The following is a 20,615-nucleotide window of genomic DNA, read 5'->3' as shown; positions in this document are numbered from 1 at the left end:
TAACACCATCAAGTGGCAACTATGGGGTTACCAAGCTGCCCATTACAAATCCTTGGAGATCCCAGCCATCGGGTGTATGGCATGCGATGCGATAAAAAATCGGGCAACTAATTATCCTGGGCGCCGTGCTAGTACACAAGTACCGATTTTTATCTTCAAAGTACAGTACTTTTTGATCATGTTGATGGCAGAAAAACGAAACAATAAATAACTTTAATTTGTAACCTATGGTAACTACTGTAACTACTATAACTGGTGTAACTGTTGTATTTCTAACTGTTTCTTTGGATATTACCTCAACCCCTTACCTGCCTCATCTTAGCCACTTTGGTGGTATGCCTGGAAATTTTCCAGGCTAAGCTGTGCTGCAGGAGCGGGTTGTCCTGTAAATTTCTAAGTATACCACCGATAAGGAGGTGTGCACCAGTGGTGCCTCCAGCTGCGCACCACCTCTAGGGGCACCCCCTGTCACTCCCACCCCTCCTGTTGCTCCCTCCTGTTGCTCACCTCCACTCTGGCCAGTCCCCACATCGAAGATGGTACACCAGATCTGCTGCCCCTGCCGCCATTCGCAGCAGTGACAAGGCGGCAGGCCCCACTCGGGAAACTTTGCGGCTGTTTGGGACTGCACCGGAGTCCGGTCACATAAATGCCTGAGTCCCCCCGAGCCACCCTGAACCTCCTTGAGTGGGGCCTGCCGCCTAGTCACTGCTGAAAATTGTGGTGTGGGCAGCGGCAGGTGAGCCCCGGCTGGATCGCCGGGGAGTGACATGGGGAGTGCCCCTATAGGTGGTGCGCCAGTGGTTCCCCGAACCTCCCCAGCCAAAGCCAGCAGCAGCACCAGGGGAGCAGGGGCTTTTGCAGAAGGCAGTGGCTGCCCTTCAGTGGTGAGTATTTCTGGGACAGGACAAACCTCCCTTTCCCAACCGACTTCCCTATCCTTGATTTGCAATCAAATATATTTCTTGTTTAATGTTTACATCACTATATTTTTCACATATGTTATCTTATACAGCTGATAATATAAACTCTACATTTTCTGTATTTTAATGTTAAACTACACAAGAGTGTGATTTCTTTCAAACTTTTAATTAAAAAGTTTAAGAAAGGAAACGACTGTAGCACCGTTAAACAAAAACACTACTTACTGTAAATTGAGATAAACGTTTTTACCATTCTGCATTACTTGATCCAATCTTGTCTTCAAAAATCTGGTAAAATGGAATTTTCAGCACAATTGTTCTCCATGTAAAATGTTCTTTCCATATCCATTACAGAGAGGAAGCCCTATTATATTTTTGAGAAGCGTTAATGGTAGGTTTAGTGTGTTGCCATGGTGGTTGGTCCTGTGTAGTGTTGTTTCATCAGTTCCTCAGCGTATTGCTTCCTGCGGTGATATAATAAAACTAATTTGCCATATTAGCAAATGACTTGTTTTATCAAGCTGATTTATGTGCAGTTGAAAAGCTACAATAAACACTGTTGTTTCCTTTTCTGAAGCCCAATATTTCACCTCACTATGATCCCTCCTGCTATTTTCTTCCATTATTGCAGCATCTTAAATGGTTATTATTTGGGGGGTTACTGATTATGTAACAAAATACATCTTTGCATTTGAAAAGGAGGTGTTTTCTCATCTTGGTAAATGAGAACAACTCTCACTATAAAAAAATATATTAAGAGTATATTAAGAGTTGGGAGGTCGATAGTGAAAAGGTCAGTCAATAAGTTGATCACTATTGGTCAACAGGTGGTCCACACATACTTTACCATCCAAGCGCATATGCGAGCTGATACAGTTCACTTCTACGGTGTCCATATCAACCTCTTTTTTTGGCATTATGTGCTCTTTCAGGGCCTGATTTTTCAAACTACCATCCTGTCTGCCGCTGCAGTGCCACTCCTAGATGGGCCACGTCTTTGTGCCAGCCACGTGTCGCTTAGCATAGTTATCCAGCTACCTTGGTGCATCCTTTTGGCCTAAAATCAACATTGTGAGGTGTTCAGGATAGTCTGAAAATGAGTGGAAATTAATGTTATTGAGGTTAATAATAGCGTAGGAGCAAAAAAAAAAAAAAAGAAACAATTTATTTTAAAAAAAAATACAGATCCAAAACACGAAACCCGGAATGGTGGTGTTTTGGATCCAGATCCAAAACAAAGCCAGAGATACAGACCCGAAACATGAAATATGAAACACTAAAAGTGGCTGTTGCACATGGCTAATAATAATATGGCCAGAAACTAACCTGAGAATAGGGATGCCCACTGCTAAAGCATCATTTCTGTCCAACAACATATCATTTCTGAGACATCGGATTCAGTTCCATCATCGCAAATCAGAATCTGCCACAGAATCTAAGTGCTGCAGAAGACTAGCAAGCTGAGCCGCTCTCCTGGGACAGAGAGAGCTCTCCAGTAGCAAAAAGATTTCAATTGCTAATTTACAGACGCCCACAAAATGGCATCTGAATGGCCATGATATGTCTGCATGTATCCGACCTCTCCCCGTTTCTATCCCCAATTGCAGTCTTCCAGTCACTTTGCAACTCATTTGTCAGTGCAATACAATCATTATTCACTTGTTGCATGTGTGCACTGCAGCTCAGATGCATGTGCAGCAAGAAATCATCAAACTGATGTGCATACAATAGCTGCTTTGTGACTGCACCTGAATGAGCCTCCTCATGGGCTCTGTATCCAATCCTCTGTAGCATCTTATAATATATACAGCTTCTCTGCACTATAGAGTAGTAGTCATTTTCAGTGGTATAACAATAGCCCTGCAGACCCCACGGTGGCGGTCTGCCAGTGAGTAATTGCAGGGGTCTGCAGGGCTATCGCTGTGCTGCACTACCACCAGGCCCCGCCTTGACACCCCCCCCCCCCGCTGCTTGCCACTCCTAGTGGCTTCTGCTCTGCCTCTTAATGAAAAATGACCTTCACAAAATATCCGCCCCCTCACAGCAGACACTTTAATAACGGTCTACAGCCATTTTGTGAAGGTAATTTTTCAATAGGAGCCAGTCCAGGAGGAGCGCCAGGACAAGTAGATCTGCGGGTCCTGGCCACAGACCCGGTGGCGGCGATGGTAGCAAGCCGGGGGTAAAGCATGGCTGGGGGGCTGAAATTCTTGGGGTCCGCTGACTTTGTAGTGCCACCACTGGTCATTTTAGTTAGTTCATCAATAATAATACATCAACACAGAAAGTAGAAGGAAGGGGGATACGGTCATTAGGTCGAAAAGCATTGGGTCGACACCATTAGGTCAACATGCAGAAAGGCCCACATGGGTCTAGGTCAACATGTCATTAGGTGGACACAAGCATTAGGTCGACATGGGCAAGGTTGACAGTCAAAAGGTGGACATGGGGTTTTTCAGCGTTTTTTGAGCCGACATGTGCCGACAGGCAGTATTTCATGTCCTACCATCCACTAGGGCACATTGGGAGAATAAAATAGTGTGCCGAGCATAGCGAGCCATGCAAGGGGATGCGGTGCTACGTTTCAGTGTCCATGTCAACTGTGTCAAAATTCGGGCAAAAAAAACAGTGAAAAACCACAGGTGAGACCTTTTGACTCTCGACCTTGCCCATGTCACCCTAATGCTTGTGTTGACATAATGACCTGTCGACCTGGACCCATGTCGACCTAATGGTGTCAACCCAATGCTTGTCGACCATTCTCTTGTAGACCTAATGATCCATACCCAAGTAAGGAGATCCACATGAGGAGATGTCTGTGTGTATTCCTGTAACAACACAAGAATAATGAACATGTCTGATGCTGCACTGCTATAGTTGGAGTACCATCAGAACGGCCTCTATAAGGCCCCTCTATGTTTGTGATTTATTTAGACAGATTATAGACTGATCCTCAGTCTAGACGTGCTTATCGTACTTTTATAGGATGGGAGATCTATATTTATGGCCTGCGTTAACAATGTCAGCTGAACAGTTATCAACCAGTTTCCTTTATTCAGGTTTGCATAAGAAGGCAACAGCGCACTGTGAGGGATGTACAGGAGATTGAAGCAATATCGGCATTCGGGCATCCAGGCAAATAGGGAGCTTGATCAGATGAATAAGCAGGTGGGGCCGGTGAAGGAGGGGTGAATCCTTGGGGCAATTGGGTCCAAAAACAGCAAGCACCAAACAGCAAGCACCTTTATTCAGATGTGGTTGGAGGTGCAGCATCATATGTATTATCGGTACTTTGTGCATCACCCGTTCTGTGCATGCACAGACAGATGCAGCAACGTCAGATGGTGATCTGCATTAAACTGTCAGTGATGGCATTTGGGGGTTCGGGAGGAGGAAGACACGTACTCCGTTTTTCTAAACAGAAGCATGTCACCACCTTTTTAGGGGGAGGGAAGATGCCAGGGATTTCCACTGTTGGATAAGATTTCCTATCCCCTGTTATGCTGTATCCTAGGTTGGATCACTACTGTAGCAGGAGGCATCTACATATAATAAACGCATCCTGCAACATCACCATGTAAAGAAACAACTGCTTCCAAGTAACTCCACTCACATCTGAGTATCCCACAGAGTGTCATGTGTCTACTGTTAATTCAAACCATAAACCCATTACAAGTAAGATGGGATTACAACAAAGTCACATGGTCAGATACACCACTCACCCTTCACACCCACTTATCTAAAATGAAGACACAGACAACTGAAATGTGGTGAGACAACTTTTTATTTACTAGCCTATTTAGAGAGGAAGGCCTATTTAAATCTCACTAAAAAATTAGGAAATGGTCCCTTCCTTAGGCTAAGGTGGCGGTGAGAAGAACGGTTTAAAAAATAGCTCAAAATATATTAATAAAATATAAAAATACAAATTAAATTAAGCAACAAAGTGGGCAACTCCCCACTTTACGTGGGCGGACTCATCCCACTGTCAGTCCCCAGCCATGTATAAACTTGCAGTAGCTGATCTCAACTCTCAAAACCCCTACGTGGAAAAACATTGGACCATGGGTCCCCAAGAAAATTACATTTTCTAACAACTTGACCGAATAGCGCATATTACAGGTCCACCTGGAGCGGTGATGCCCGTCACCATAGGCGTGCGCAGCCCATTTTCTTAGGGGGTGCACATTTGAAGAGGCGTGTCCATCTCCGCCTATTGGGCGTGTCTATAACTGCCTATTGGGCGTGTCTATCACCGCCAATTGGGCATCAATGCAAACTAAATAGAAGGTGCACACACAGAAGAAACCGTCAGAATTTATGGACGGAGAAACGCGTCAAGACTCTATCTATATTTAATATTCCGACTACCACCATCAGGAACAGCTAAAACTGCAGACCAACTGTTGCCCAGTATCCAACCGACTGAACTGAATCACGTTACCGCTCACTTGATTGATCTCAGCGGCACCCCAACGCCACAAGAGGTGCAGTTTCCATTGCAGAAACCAGGGCGTCTACACCTGTGTCAACTCCCAATGCCGGCCCCCTCCATCTCAGGGCTACGCTGGTAACGAGTGGACCAAACGTCACCCGCCTGCAGCTGCATACTCCGGGAGAGGTATACCATCCACAACTGTGTCAGCTCCCAGCGCCGGCTCCCATAACATCGGGGCCACGCTGGTTGTTAGCAGACCATTCCTCACCTGCTTCAGGAGTGTCTGCTCCCGGTACCGGCTCCCAGTCCATCTGAGCAACACCGGTGGAAGCGGACACGCAGCTGCATGATCTCTGCTACCCTCACCATCAGCCGGTAATATACCTTCATACAAACACTGTTTCCTAATTAAATTGGATAACCAAAATAACTTAACTTGGAAGTGACATCCATTATACCTATTTGGGAGCAATATACAAGGTTGGCAACTGAATATGAACTTAGGCCATTATTGGTGCTAGTCGGAATGCATTTTTAATTTTAAATTTAAATGTATTTTTATTGTGTACATGTATGTATTTGTAATTTTGTATTTTAAGGTGTACTTATTATATTAAAAAAATAATAATCAAGTAAAAACTTAATAACAAAGATCAACACAGTGCGCTCTCTTTATTTTTTGTATTTCGCATCAGTAAACAGCTGCAGAACAGTATTAGAAATCGGTCTTTCTTGCCATATTCTTACACCATTGAAATCAGAAATTTATACCAAGTGGCCAAATCCAATTTGACCTCTCGAGACAAAAGCAAGAAATAATGTGGATGTTTGCCAGAAGTATCTCGTCATGAAGGCGAGACACCTTGTCTTCAGGCAATCTGCATAAACCGGCATTAGTATCGATTTCAATCCCCAAATAAGCCAAGGAAACTGTGGGACCTTCAGTTTTATCCTTAGCTATTGGGACCCCAAATGATTCCATAAGCGAAATAGATTTTGCTAGGAATGACTTGCATCGATTGAAATCTGGAGGACACATCAACAGAAAATCGTCTAAACAATGCGTCAATCCGGTTTCCATAGCAAACTCTTGAATGCACCAGTGCAAAAGTTCCCTTGCGCCTCCTTTTCCAAGACTTTTTCTTATGTGATTTCTTATTCCCACTATTTGAACCGTCAGTGGATCTAGTGCTGCTAGACAATGACTTATATGAACTGGAGCTAGACTCCAATTCAAAATCAGGGTCCGATGAAGACTCACCCGAACCATAACGTCCAGCACTTGGCTCAGCCCAAGGTCATGATGAATCCCTGTATGAACTGCCACTGCTGCGCATAGGAATTTATTAATTATTTACATTATTCTGCCCACCTGGACAGGCAGTTAGCAGAGGAACTACAGCCTGCACAACTGCTGCACAAATTGTTGAAATTGCGGATGCATTCAAACTACCTGTTGCCCCCATGGGAGCAGGGGCTCTAACCGCATCTGCATAGGATATGCCTTCCCTGCGCAAGCCTCTATAACCCCCTGTGGGAACCAGTGTATCCAAGGCTGCTCCCTGACCCGCTACTCCCTCAACTAAATTGCCCTAGCATTGACAGGTGCAGTCAAGTGCTGGCCAGGTTCACTCCTTATAGGAATATGACTCGCAGCCACATCAAGACGCCTGCGCACTAAATGCTGGCATCTGCCAGTTCTAGAAAAAATTGTACAGACACCTGGGTGTCTGTTTGGGGCGCCTGTATGAGTGGTTAGGCCTGCAGCAATCAAAAACAGGGATTGTCAGTCCCTAAATAACAAAGAAAAGAGGTAGGGGGAGATTGCGCAATTGAGGACAGACCAAGTAATTAAAAAGGTAATAATACAATTTATTTAAACATTTTATAAGTTAAAAAGGGGGGGGGGGGGTGGCAATTGCATCAAAAAAGGTTATTGAAAAAATGCTGTGTCCAGTGGTATATGTCACCTTAATCTCTGGCAGGAGGAGATAGGAGAAGTGGACGATGGAATTGTCCTTCAGGCCCTGGGACAGGGGTTCTTATAACAGAGTGTCCTCCAAATCCGAATTGTGGTGGTATAGGTCCTGGATGAGGATTCTCTGTAATAATGGATTTCCACTTGAAACTGTATGAGGGTACATTAGATAGGTGGCTTTCCTTCAAATGGTGGTACCTAGTGCAGTGGTTTTAGTGAATGGGTGTCCCGGTCTTATCCTCCAGTTGTAGATGTAATATTGTCAAATTCCTTTGCCAGGTGGTGTATGAAAAAGCTGCTCCAAAGCAGTGAAACGCGTTGGAACAGGCTACCCAGCCACCCCCATCCCACATTGCTGTTGATCCATACACCACCTGGCAAAGGAATTTGACAATATTACATCTACAACTGGAGAATCAGACCGGGACACCCATTCACTAAAACCACTGCACTAGGTACCACCATTTGAAGGAAAGCCACCTATCTAAGGTACCCTCATACAGTTTCAAGTGGAAATCCATTATTACAGAGAATCCTCATCCAGGACCTATACCACCACAATTCGGATTTGGAGGACACTCTGTTATAAGAACCCCTGTCCCAGGGCCTGAAGGACAATTCCATCGTCCACTTCTCCTATCTCCTCCTGCCAGAGATTAAGGTGACATATACCACTGGACACAGCATTTTTTCAATAACCTTTTTTGATGCAATTGCCACCCCCCCCCCCCTTTTTAACTTATAAAATGTTTAAATAAATTGTATTATTACCTTTTTAATTACTTGGTCTGTCCTCAATTGCGCAATCTCCCCCTACCTCTTTTCCATCTGCCAGTTCTACTTGCATCTGGCGTATCGCCAGCGTCATCTGGCACCACACCAGGAAAAACGATGCTTTCAAAATTACGTGCATGCGCTGATAAACCCGCGCTCCGCACTCCTAATAGCCTTATTATTCCTCCAGTTATTGCTGGCAGCAACTAAACTGGAGGTCTCTACAACCGGCCCGGCCGAACGTGTATATATAAAACCTGTGGCAGGGCATGCTGGGATGTGTAGTTCCACAACAGCTGGAGGGCCATGAGTTTGACACCACTGCACTGGACTGTTGTTTGGATTATTCTGTGAGATTTATGGGTACCCACCTGGCACACATGTGATGCATTCTGAACATATACTGAACCCATTCGAATGAGATGCCAAGTGAAGCCAAAAGTTTGCAATAAAGGTCATTTTACAACATTTCCAATTTTGACGATGTTGACATCTGTACCCATGGTGGATGGTCTCCCGGAATGTGCTTTGTCAGTCACTCATACATTATGCACTTTGATGTGCTTCTACCACTATAATACAGCAACTTAGCTCATTGGTTCTCCACCATATGCTTGCCATAACATTTCATGACTTTCTTTTCTGCTTTTTCCAAGTTTATCACAAAATTCAATCACACATGTCTGGTGTAATCTTACATACACATTTCCCTCATCATGAAATGTAGGAAGATCTTCCACTTGCTGTGACCAAATAAAGAAGACTATGGCAGTCCAACCGCAGGTTGAGAAACAATTGTGTATGAGCATCACGATAACCAGCATAGTCTTGCCGCGTCTACCGTCCTATGGGATAGAAAAGATAGTCTTATTACTTTTCAATCAGCCCTCGCATGTACAACCAATTTAATCTTTGCTTTAATCAATGTGCTAGCCAGTGAAGTGTGATCTCTGCCAATTGTCTTATGTCCCTCTGGTAAATATCTCTTCGTCCTAGAAAACTTGACAAATGTTCTTTTCCTTTCACAGCTTAAATAATCCATACAGTAATGAAGACACACTGGAGTTTAATACACTAAGCAGTTAAAGCAGTTGTCATAGGGATCAATATTGCCTAATAGAACTACATTATACAAATCGTATTGAGGAGAGTAGGTCATGGCTAATGCCTTAATGTAAAGTAAAAGCAAACCACTGGAACTTTGTGACAAGCTGGATCAGAAAGTACTAAAACTGGGTACAGTCTAGACCACAGGTTCTTAAACTCAGTCCTCAGGACCCCACACAGTGGATGTTTTGCAGGTCTCCTCACAGAATCACAAGTGAAAGAATTAGCTCCACCTGTGGATGTTTTAAAATGTGTCAATGAGTAATGAATGCTCTCAAATAAAATCAGGCGCAACCAATAATAATAAGGAATAAACTAAAATATATCAATAATTTATTTAACACACTCTAAATACTCTCCCAGAATAACTGGAATACTAAATAAACAGCAATCATTTAAGAGAGCACACTGAGGTAAAAAAGATAATAAATTTGATCAAATAAAAAACACTACAATTCATACATTATAACGATGTATAATAAATATTGCAATTATACTATTAAAAATGACTTTCTCATTTCATATTTATTAAGAATAAAATTACATTGTCCAATTTTGTCCTAGCGGTATACTCAACCTTCCCAAATTAAATGATATTTTGTGGTTTAATTTCCATTGCACTTCCCCTGGCTCTTATCATTTTAATGTTTGAATTGTAATGTTTTTTATTTATTGATTAAAATAGATTATCTTATACACCTCAGTGCGCTCTCTTAATTGATTGTTGTTTATTGAGTAATGAATGCACCTTTGCAACTCTCGGGTGACCTGGAAAACATTAACTGTGTGGGCTTCGAGTTTGAGAACCCCAGGTCTAGACGACATTTGAAACAAATGGTACTTATGTAATATCTGGGCTCCCGTTTTTCTTATGAGACCGCGTCCCCTCGCCACGCTTCGGGCACGGTGGCTCACTGCGCTCGCCACACTATATAAAATCAACTGCATGCGTAGTTGGATAGTAGGGGTATGAAAAAATGGGGTGCATTTAACATGGGAGCCCAGATAATACATAAGTACCAAACAAATTTGCACATTCGTTTGCTGAAGCAAAAAGGGACCTAAATGGGAAAAACTATGTTGCACTGCAGGTGGGGCAGATGTAACATATGCAGAGATTTGGGCGGGGTGTGCTGGAACTAAAGTGCAGTGTAAGTGCAGTGTAAAAACAATGCTGTCTTACGGTGCATACACACGGGGCAATATGATCGCTGGCAATATATTGCTAGCAATATATTGCTCAGCAATCATATTGCCCCGTGTCCCGTTTTCATCTGCGACCAGAGATGGTCGCAGATGAAAATTTAAACACTGCTGGGTGAAGAGGCAGGGGAAGTCGCTGGTCGGAGGAGCATGCTCCTCCGACCAGCGACCATTCAGGGGCTGAAAACGGGAGCGCGCACCCGGCGATTTATCGCTGGTGCACACTCCAATCACTGGCAATATGGTCGCTCAGCGACCATATTCCCAGCGATTTCAGCCCCTAACGCTGCCGTGTGTACACAGCATAACATTTGTGGGCTACATGCAAAAGCAGACTATATTTACCATGCAGAGAAACAATATAAATCTATTTTCTCCCCTTGCATAACAACATGGTTTGTTGCAGACACAAATGACTTGCTTTTTTACTGAATCTTTACCGAATTTTTACTGAATCTGGTCCATATCATTTGTCTGGGAGTTCAAGGGAAATCATTAATGACATTGCATCGTTTGCATGTCTCTAGTGTGTAGCCTTTGAGTGCCAAGGGAATTTGTCGAAACAGGTGTGAAAATTGCCAAGAAAACCTTCTTTATTAACCCTTTGAGTTCCAACGAACGTTGCTCTGAAAGATTCTCAAAATATCCGTTGCAAATGCCAGCGCCGCTCACAGCAACTGCTCTTTTTTTTGGGGGGGTGCAATATTTAAACTAAACTTCAATGAATTGACTTGGCTGTATTTGTTTTTATTTTTGCTAAAAGAACAGTCGCTGTGAGCGACGTTGGCATTTTTAGCGGATATTTTGAGGATCGCTCACAGCAATGTTGGCACTCAAAGGGTTAAAGCACAGATCGCTTAAAATATATATTTTGTCTAAAGTGAACGAGTTCAGAACATTTTTTTTTTTTTTTAAGTCTTGACTGGAGATATTTTGCAAATATCAGGAATATACTAATTGCCCTATCACCCTGTCAATTGCTTTCATTCTTTTCACATGCTGTAAAGTGTTTGGAGCTAGCTGGTTTATTGCTGTGGGTTAAGCACTTGAATTAATTGTTTATTGCTGGAAAGCAGTCATATTTAAAATTGGAAGCACCTGGGGTTTACTGTAAGTGTTTGTTTTAGCAGACAATACAGACTGAACTGTTTGAAGAGGTCAAACTGTGTCTGCACTTTAATTACAGCAGTTTGTAATGCCATACTTTCTACTACTTGAAAGAATATTGATTTTCTGTTTCAATGCTTTAAATGCTCGATATATTTTTTAGATAAATATTGGCATACTTAGGAGTCAAGGTCCAGAACCTCCAGGCAGAGTGTTAATAGAACAAACAGTACTTTGTTGAGTGGAGTTACAGAGGAAAGCACTACCCTCGCCATTTCGGTGTTATGTGTCATGCTGGTAAGAGGAGCTGATCAGAAGGGAATACAGATATACAGGAACTGAAAAAAGTTTTGTCTTCATTATCGGGTAGACCTGTGAGGCCTGCGGCTTTAACAAAAACCACAAGATAGTAAAAACTGTAAGTGTGGCCCTGTCTGTTCTCTATTGACTCTATTTCTGGTAACAAAAGGACAAATGAAGGCGTAAATCATGTGACTTCACTGTTGAACAAGTGCCACTAGCGGAAAAGCAGCCCGGGACCTCTGACCGTTAGTGCTCAGCATATGAACCTCTAAAACATTTTCCATTTATTTTTCACTTATTACTGATACAGTTACATGTTCATTTCATTCCTCACAGAGTTATCACCAGTTTGTTATAGTCTTTGTTCCATTTACAGTGTGTGGAGTGAAGTTCAAAAATGGAACTAAAGCTTCAGTGTCGGATGGTAATTATGGGCTGGAGGGCTGTAGCCTCCTCCCTAGTAATATCTACTGCCTCGGTGAGCCAGTTGTGGTCTGTGACTAGCAGGAGCTTTTCATTGGAAGTGCTGCCTGCCAATCATAGACATGACAGGTGGTTTCTCCCTCTGGTACTACCAGTCCAGGCAGCGGTTAGCAGAGTGTGTGTCATGTGGGAAGCCACTCCCTGGCTTTCAGGCTGCCCTGTCTGGCTTCTATGGGCTGCAGCTGATGAAGTCCATAAAGCTGGTGTTTTGTACTTTTGCTGTGATAGGTTGCCAGTACAGCAATTAACAATATACAAACAATATTTGGGCAGCACGGATGGTGTAATGGTTAGCATTACTGCCTCACTGCACTGAGGTCATGGGTTAGATTTCCACCATTGCCCTAACTGTGCATAGTTTGTATATTCTCCCCCTACTTGTGTGGGTTTCCTCTGGGTACTCTGGTTTCCTCCCACAATCCAAAAATATACTGTTAGGCTAATTGGCTCACAAAAAAATTGAACCCTAGAATGTCTGTGTGTGCGTGTACATGTGGTAGGGAATAGAGATTGTAAGCTCCACTGGCGCTGGGACTGATGTGAATGTACAACTATACTCTGTAAAGCGCTGCGGAATATGTGTGCGCTATATAAGAAACTGTTAATAAATAAATAAATAAAATATACCATAACAGGGGCCACAATGTAATGCCCCCATTTTGTAGTATGACAAATTGTGATGCCCCCTGTTCACGGCATGACCTGCCATGGCATGCCCACGATACTTCACTGGGATGCTGGGACCGCAACTGGGGATGCCGGAACTGACAGGGTTTTCTAACACCATCCTGAGAATTCAAATGCTAGGTTGCAAATATTGGTCGCTTTGGCCACCTGATGACTAGTCTGTGGAGTCCTGCTATATAAATACATTAATATGTTGCCACAGACAGGTCTGGATACGCACCTCAGGTTTTTTCTTCAAGACGGTGTATAAAGATAAGAGAAGTAATGATTCTCAAATCTTAATTCACAAAGAGAGTTCATAGAGGTTGTCGCTGACAACATTTTCTAAAACAAAAAAAGATTGAAACTAATTTAGGGACCGAGGCATACTTTGCATAATAATTATTACATTAGTGTAAATGTGGATTGCATTACAAATTTTTAAAAGAAACGAAGTAAGCAAACTTTTCATTTTTAAAAGATGTAGCCTAAAAGTTAAACAAAAAAAACTTTATTTTCGTCTTTATTTTAAGTTTTATTTTTCCTGCTAATTGGTGTAATTACTGACGTTTTAAATTTGGTTAGAAGAAGGTCTTTGCTACTGCTTGTTTTTAAATGCTCTGCAATCAGATTTTCTGAATCAATTTCCTCTTCTAGCTGTTTCTTCAATATTGCAGAAGGTGGTCTTTTAATTCAGCTGCTACTTTGTCGGTGTCTACAATTAAATTGCAGCACACTACTATGAACTGTCATTACTGTAAATTGCAGCAACTGCTAGTAATTAAAGTGCTACATTAAAAGCACTTCTTAAGTGACCTTTAGAGAATATTACTATGTAATGTAAATGTATATACATGTGTAATAATGATGCACTCATTTTCAAAATTGTTACCAATTTAAGAAAAATAACTGTGAAGTGGAAATTAGACTGAAGTCTAAATTCAGTGGAACAATTTTTTGTGATGCCCGAAGTGGTTTCATTTGGCATTTCAAGAAGTATCTGTACAATACATTTAAACATACTTTTCAGTATATAGATTTTGCGTTATGCTTTTTATAATACATATGGGATATTAAAAGGCTATTATCATTTACATGCTTTATTTATTTAATAAAAGGTACAGGTGAGGGGAGCTTTAATTAAATCATACCTCAATAGCTTTCAGAAAACTCACTCTCCCACCCACCTGCGCCTTCCCGCCTCACCCTCCCGCCTCACCCACGCCTTCCCGCCCACCTGCCAGCAGCAGCACCTGCACCCCAACCGGTGCTCCTAACTGCTGTGTAAACAGCCAAGCGGTGCTCCTCACAGCTGTATAAACAGCCAAGCGGTACTCCTCACAGCTGCATAAAATGCCACCGGCCACAGCTGAGGAAATCAACTCATTATGGTAGAGGCTCAGTGAATTTTTGTTTATGTAATTTCTGTGGGGGTCAGTGTGAGGAATTACCTGGGAGGGGGCAGTGTGTGAATTTATTGTGTGTGGGGGGGCAGTGTGAGTGGAATCACTGTGGGGCAGTGAAGGGTAGTGTGTGAAATCACTGTGGGGCAGCAAGAGGCAGTGTGTGGAATTACTGTGGGAAATAGAGGGACAGTGTGTAGAATTACTGTGGGGCAGTGAAGGGCAGTGTGTGGAATCACTGTGGGGGCAGTGTGTGTAATTACTTTGGGGGACAATGTTTTAATAGCTGTTGGGGCCAATGTGTTTGATTACTGTGAATCAAATTTGTATGACTGTGGGGGCTATTGTGTTTGTAGTATTCTGGGGGTTGGTGTGGTTTATTACTGTGTAGGCCTATGCATGTATGTGATTTTCCCACTGGGGCCAATGTATATGTTTTTTTCTTGTGGAGGACTGATCAGGAATGTCCTTAAGCATAGGCAAATACCTAGTGCATTTGGAATTCCTAGGGTCATCAGTCCCAAACTAAGGGCTGGCTCAGCCTGACAGTGAGAAGCTGTGATTCTGGACAGACTAGTGGCAGCATGCCATGCCGTGCCATGCCATGCAGCATAGATCAGGGCAGGTGGATAGCCACCAGTAGTGGGGATATACCTGGTTGGCTAATTGGTCTGGGGGTCTCCTGTCACCTGTATCCCCACCCCTTTGCACATAACCCAGTCACACTGTCTAGTATGACAGCTAATAGTGTAGCTGCATCCACAAGGAAAGTCAAGTACGGCAGTCCTTGCCTATGTTTGCACTGTGCTGCGCTCTTCTGGCCACTGTCAGCTGTGTACAGTATGCAGGACTCATAGGGGATACAGAGTGGAAATAATCAGCAGTGGCCAGGAGGCCAGCACTGTCATTGGCATCCACTGCTGTGTTGTGTTGTGAAGGCTGGGTAGTGAGGGGATAGCAGGGTTATTTTTTACAGTGGAGATGATCTAACTGTTTGGGTGGGAGGCATTTGGTGGGAGAATATGAAGGAGAAATGATTATCTATCTGGGGGACCTATACTGTGCTAGAGAGAGATGATGTTCAGAGGGGAAGGAGGCTTATTAATTGCTAAAGTGAGATCATGTAACTGAGTAGGTCTTCTGTACTAGGGGAACTCACACTCCTTATACCTGTCACAGCTAAATCACATTTATTTTTATGACATTTGCAACCAATGTGGCTGTATTGCACAATGTAAAAGGCGTATTATGTGTATAAAGGCACTACTTTGAGGTGTAATGTTCATAATAAGCAATATGATGTGGTGCAATGTGAATAAAGAGCAGTATGGTGTGGTGTAATGTGAATAAGAATTGATAGGCTGTGGTGTTATGTAAATAAGGAGTATATTACAGTGTAATGTGAATAAGAATCCATATGGTGTGGTGTAATGTGTGTGTAAGGAGTGGTATGGAGTGGTGTAGTGTGAATTAAGAGTGATAAGTAGTGGTGTAATGTGATTAAGGAACAGTATGGTGTTGTGTAGTGTAAATAGGGCGCAGTACAGGGGGTTGTAATGTGAATAAGGAGCAATATGGGGTGGTGTAATGTGATTAAGGAGCCATACAGGGTTGTGCAACGTGAATATGGAGCCATATGGGGTCGTTTAATGTGAAAAAGGAGCACTATGGGTTGGTGTAATGGAACTAAGGAGTGATACAGTATAGTGTAATGTGAATAAGGAGAAATGTGATGTGGTAAAATGTGCAAAAAGGGGTAATTAAATGTAAGGAATGGTAGAGGGTGGTATAATGTGAATAAGGAGTAATATGGGGGGTATGTACTGAAACTTCAATAACGGACACTACTGTGTGACATAATGGGGAGGGGTGCTGGGTCAGAGGTGGAACTAGTAGCAGTGCTAGGGGGCACCAACCAAAATCTTGCCTAGGGTATTACATTGGTTAGGGCCAGCTCTGAGACTGATGGTGTGCCTTTGCAAGTATAAAGTCGTGTCTAGTATGCCTTGAGTTTCAAAATCGCTGTTCTACAGTGTTGCGGAATAGAAATGCAAGAAATAAAAATTGCAGAATAAAAAATGAATAGTAAAAGGTAAAACAATATATTAATACATGTATTCTATTGATTTTACAAGCAACACTATACATAAAGCAACTTGATCCATCAATAAAAACTATATAGATGGCGGCATTGCGATAATCTGCATGACAATTGCTTATTCTGTATTTTATCCTCAACACATAATGGAAGTACCCACTCAAGAAGAATGCAACTATAGACTTATAGTCCCTTCTTTTTTAATAAAAGTTATTGATCCTTTTTCCTTCCTAAATTTTTTGTATCTGGAATTAAATGATGTTACTAATACTATAAAACTCTACGGGGGAAATTTACTAATGTATGTGTATTCCACTTCACTTGTGATGTTGTCATGGGCAACCAATCAGATCCTGTCTACTATCTTCTAGAGCAGGGCTGGGCAACACCGGCCCTACAGATGTTGATGAACTACACATCCCAGCATGCCTTGCATCAGTTTCAGCATGGCCACATAGCAAAACGAATGCAAAGCATCCTGGGATGTGTAGTTCATTAACATCTGGAGGGCCATTGTTGCCCAGCCCTGTTCTAGAGGGTGCTAAATAAATAAGAAGTAGATTCTGATTGGTTGCCCATAGCAACATCACATGTGAAGTAGAATACACATCTTAGTAAATTTCCCCCTACTACTTCCAGCTACTAAAACAATATATTGCTAGTGAAATTATAAAGCATCACTCAGAATCCCGGAAGATCTTGCTGGTGCTAGTCCTGGAATAACAACAGGGCAGGTGGGGCTGTTCTCCAGGTGCCCCCACACACTGAGGGGTATCCAAACATGTCTACATCACCACAATGGTGTGCAATGTATGGCATAATCTGTACTGGGGTCCACTTCAGAGTGTGAGTGTGAGGAGTATGGTATGTACACATTATACTTTTCAATAACATCACCAGCATGTCTTATTGTCAGTGTTATTGGTAGGGACCCTCACAAGCCCTGGGAATCCCACAGACCTTAAACCCTAATCAATTTCTGGCTGAAAGAATGAGGAATACCTCCAAGTTTCTCTCTGATAGACAGGGCTTAAAGTGGTCCTGGGCCACCCCCACCCCCCACCCCCCACCAGGGTTTTGAGAACCCCTTGAAAATTACAAAACCTGTGCCCTACCTTCCATACTCTGTAAAGGGACAGTGGCCTCCCAATAGGACCCCCAATTCAAATTAGCACACAGTAGCACAATCATGTTCAAATTACACCACATGTAGTGACCCTGACTCATATTACACCATAATGCACCGTAGTGCCCCTTGTTCATGTTATGACACACAGCACTGCCCCTTTTTCAAGTTACACTACACAATAGTATTCCTTATACATGTTTACCACACAGTAGTGTCGCTTACAAATAATGCCCACAGCAGTATTGCTTAAACACATAATGCCCACAGTAGTAGTGCCCCTTACACAAAATGACAGCAGTAAGTACCCTTTATACACTTATCTTTATACACTTATCTACACTTATCATTCAGAATTGGTAGAAGTATTTTATAATCACAGCATAGTTCATACATATCAGTAGATATGCAGAATAATAAAACACAAGGGGCCAGATGTATCAAGCTTCAAAAAGTGATAAAATGGAGAGTGAAAAACAGCCAGCCAATCAGCTCCTACCTGTTATTTTTCAAACACAGCCCGTGACATGACAGGTAGGAGCTGATTGGCTGGTTGTTTATCACTCTCCATTTTATCACTTTTGAAGCTTGATACATCTGGCTCTAAGGGGTAGATTTATCAAATTGTGCTGTGGGGCATATGCGCTATCCACGTGCACTAAAGCAAGGGATAGCGCTTCCCCTCATCTATTAAACCTGCTGTACCGGTACTGTAATGATGGCGGTGTGGGGGCGGCGACGTAGTACATGTACTAGTTTAAGTACAGCGCTCAATAGTCCTACCGTATTTAAGAAACGTCTTTATCTACCTCCCTTCATCTGGGTGCTGCTGTCCTTAATGCCAGAATGATCTGGCGCTGCAGGTCTCCTGGTGTATGATGTTAGGTGCCGCTTGTTGGTCTCTGGCGGCTTCAGATTAAAACTGCGCATGCGCCGGGTACACAACATCCCCTGGGAACATTACCCGGCGCATGCGCAGTTTTAATCTGAAGCCACCAGAGACCAACAAGCAGCGCCTAACATGAAAAACTGCGCATGCGCCGGGTACATATTGCAAGAACAAGTATCTGGCGCATGCACAGATTACACAGCCAGACGGGAGTGCAAGATACGTTATGGGAGGCAGCGTATCCCCATCAGCAGTGGATAACGCACTCCCATAATGAAGCCAACTCTGTTCATACATTCGGGCGAATTGCAGGTGAGCTTCACCACGATAAAGTGTTCAAGCGAACCTGCGTCCATAAAGAACCTTAAGCCCACATTGATAAATCTACCCCTCAGGCCATTATTCAGATCTGATCGCAGTACAAATTTGTTCTCAAAATGGCCAAAACCATGTGCACTGCAGGTGGGGCAGATGTAACAGGTGTAGAGAGAGTTAGATTTGGGTGAGTTATTTTCTTTATGTGCAGGGTAAATACTGGCTGCATTATTTTTTACACTACAATTTAGATTTCAGTTTCAACACATCCCACCCAAATTCAACTCTCTCTGCACATGATGTTACATCTGCCCCACCTGCAGTGTACATGGTTTTCCCATTTTGAGAACAAATTTGTACTGAGATCAGATCTGAATAAGGAACTAAGGGCCTTATTCTGGTTGGTGCGGCCGGGCCGTACGCGTACGTTCCGGGGTTTTTAATGATCTGCGCATGCGTACAATCGCCAATGCGCAGGCGCGAACACTCCACAACGCTTATGGACGGGTCTCTCCGTGCGAAAAACCTGTACGCGAGAGTACGGGCATTGGGGGCGGCATAGGGGCGTGTTGAGGGGAGCGGCCGAAATAATGAGGGAAAATGGGCGTAAATATGGGCGTACACGGGGGTGTGCACCAAAAATGAAAGGTGCTACTACCGCACGAACGGCTAAAGCACCGTTCATTTCGGACAAAAAACAGGCGGCCGCCAACCGCCACCTCAGACCACCCCTACAGATACCGCATGCCAGCGTGCGCTTGGGTTTGCTAATTTACGCTGATTACTACTCAAACACATACACTTGAATGTAATAAGCAATGCTGCAGTCTATTAAGTCCAAACCATGATTTCACTACCTGCAAGCCACACACAGCACTCAAACACATTGGAAGCTTATCTTTCTATACTTCTCGACATTTAAAGGTTTGTTTAATTTAAGGTAAGAATCTTTTTAAGACCTGCTTATATATGCTAAGGTAGCTATTTGTTAAACAGTTATACACATTCACTACGTGCTTTCATAGACTTTACACAGTAGCACACTCAATCTACACAAGTCGACATGTGTCAACGTGTTCACTCTAATACAAACATAGGTTTTGTATTTATGATACAATAACATAAACCACATCTAACACCTACAAAGGATGTTTCAGCAATGTTTTAAGCCCATGCCCACTATTTTGCACACAATCTTTGTATAGTACCCAAAATACAGACCTGTACCACTATCTGATCTGCTATGAATTGGATTTTACTACACTCTGCATGTAAGATGCCACCAATCACATTATTGCAGTCACATCTCTCTAACAAAGGATTCCTACATCTGCTTATGACACTGTAAAATCATATATATATGTACAAAGTTAAACATGTTTGTCCACAAGCAATTTTATCATGTTTGGCCGATTCACACATCTTTTTTTAGGGAGGACACATATGCATTCCTACACAAATGTACCTTTTGACCCTTGTTTGTCTACCTCACCCACTCCATGAGGAAAGCATCGTTCTGGACCTGCTTTTACCTACTAATGTAGGAGCTACCTCACCTGCACACAAACTGCTTTCTCACCTATTAAGTTGCTCTGCACATGTGCTTACACAAACTAATTAGCAGGGAAAAGTTGGATAGGAACATGGGAATGGCCATGGAGAGGGTTACACATGGGAAACTTCTCCCACACTTCAACAAATGCTCAAAAATACCCTGGTCAGTAAGTACACATAAATGTAGTATTTTTTTCACACAAGAAATTACACATACAACAATTGTGTTTTAATTGGTAAAATAAATT

This window comes from Crinia signifera, chromosome 1 (assembly GCF_055691185.1).
Source record: "Crinia signifera chromosome 1, ASM5569118v1, whole genome shotgun sequence".
NCBI lineage: Eukaryota > Metazoa > Chordata > Amphibia > Anura > Myobatrachidae > Crinia > Crinia signifera.
The sequence above is the reverse complement of the archived record's forward strand: the minus strand, read 5'-3'. Positions refer to the sequence as shown.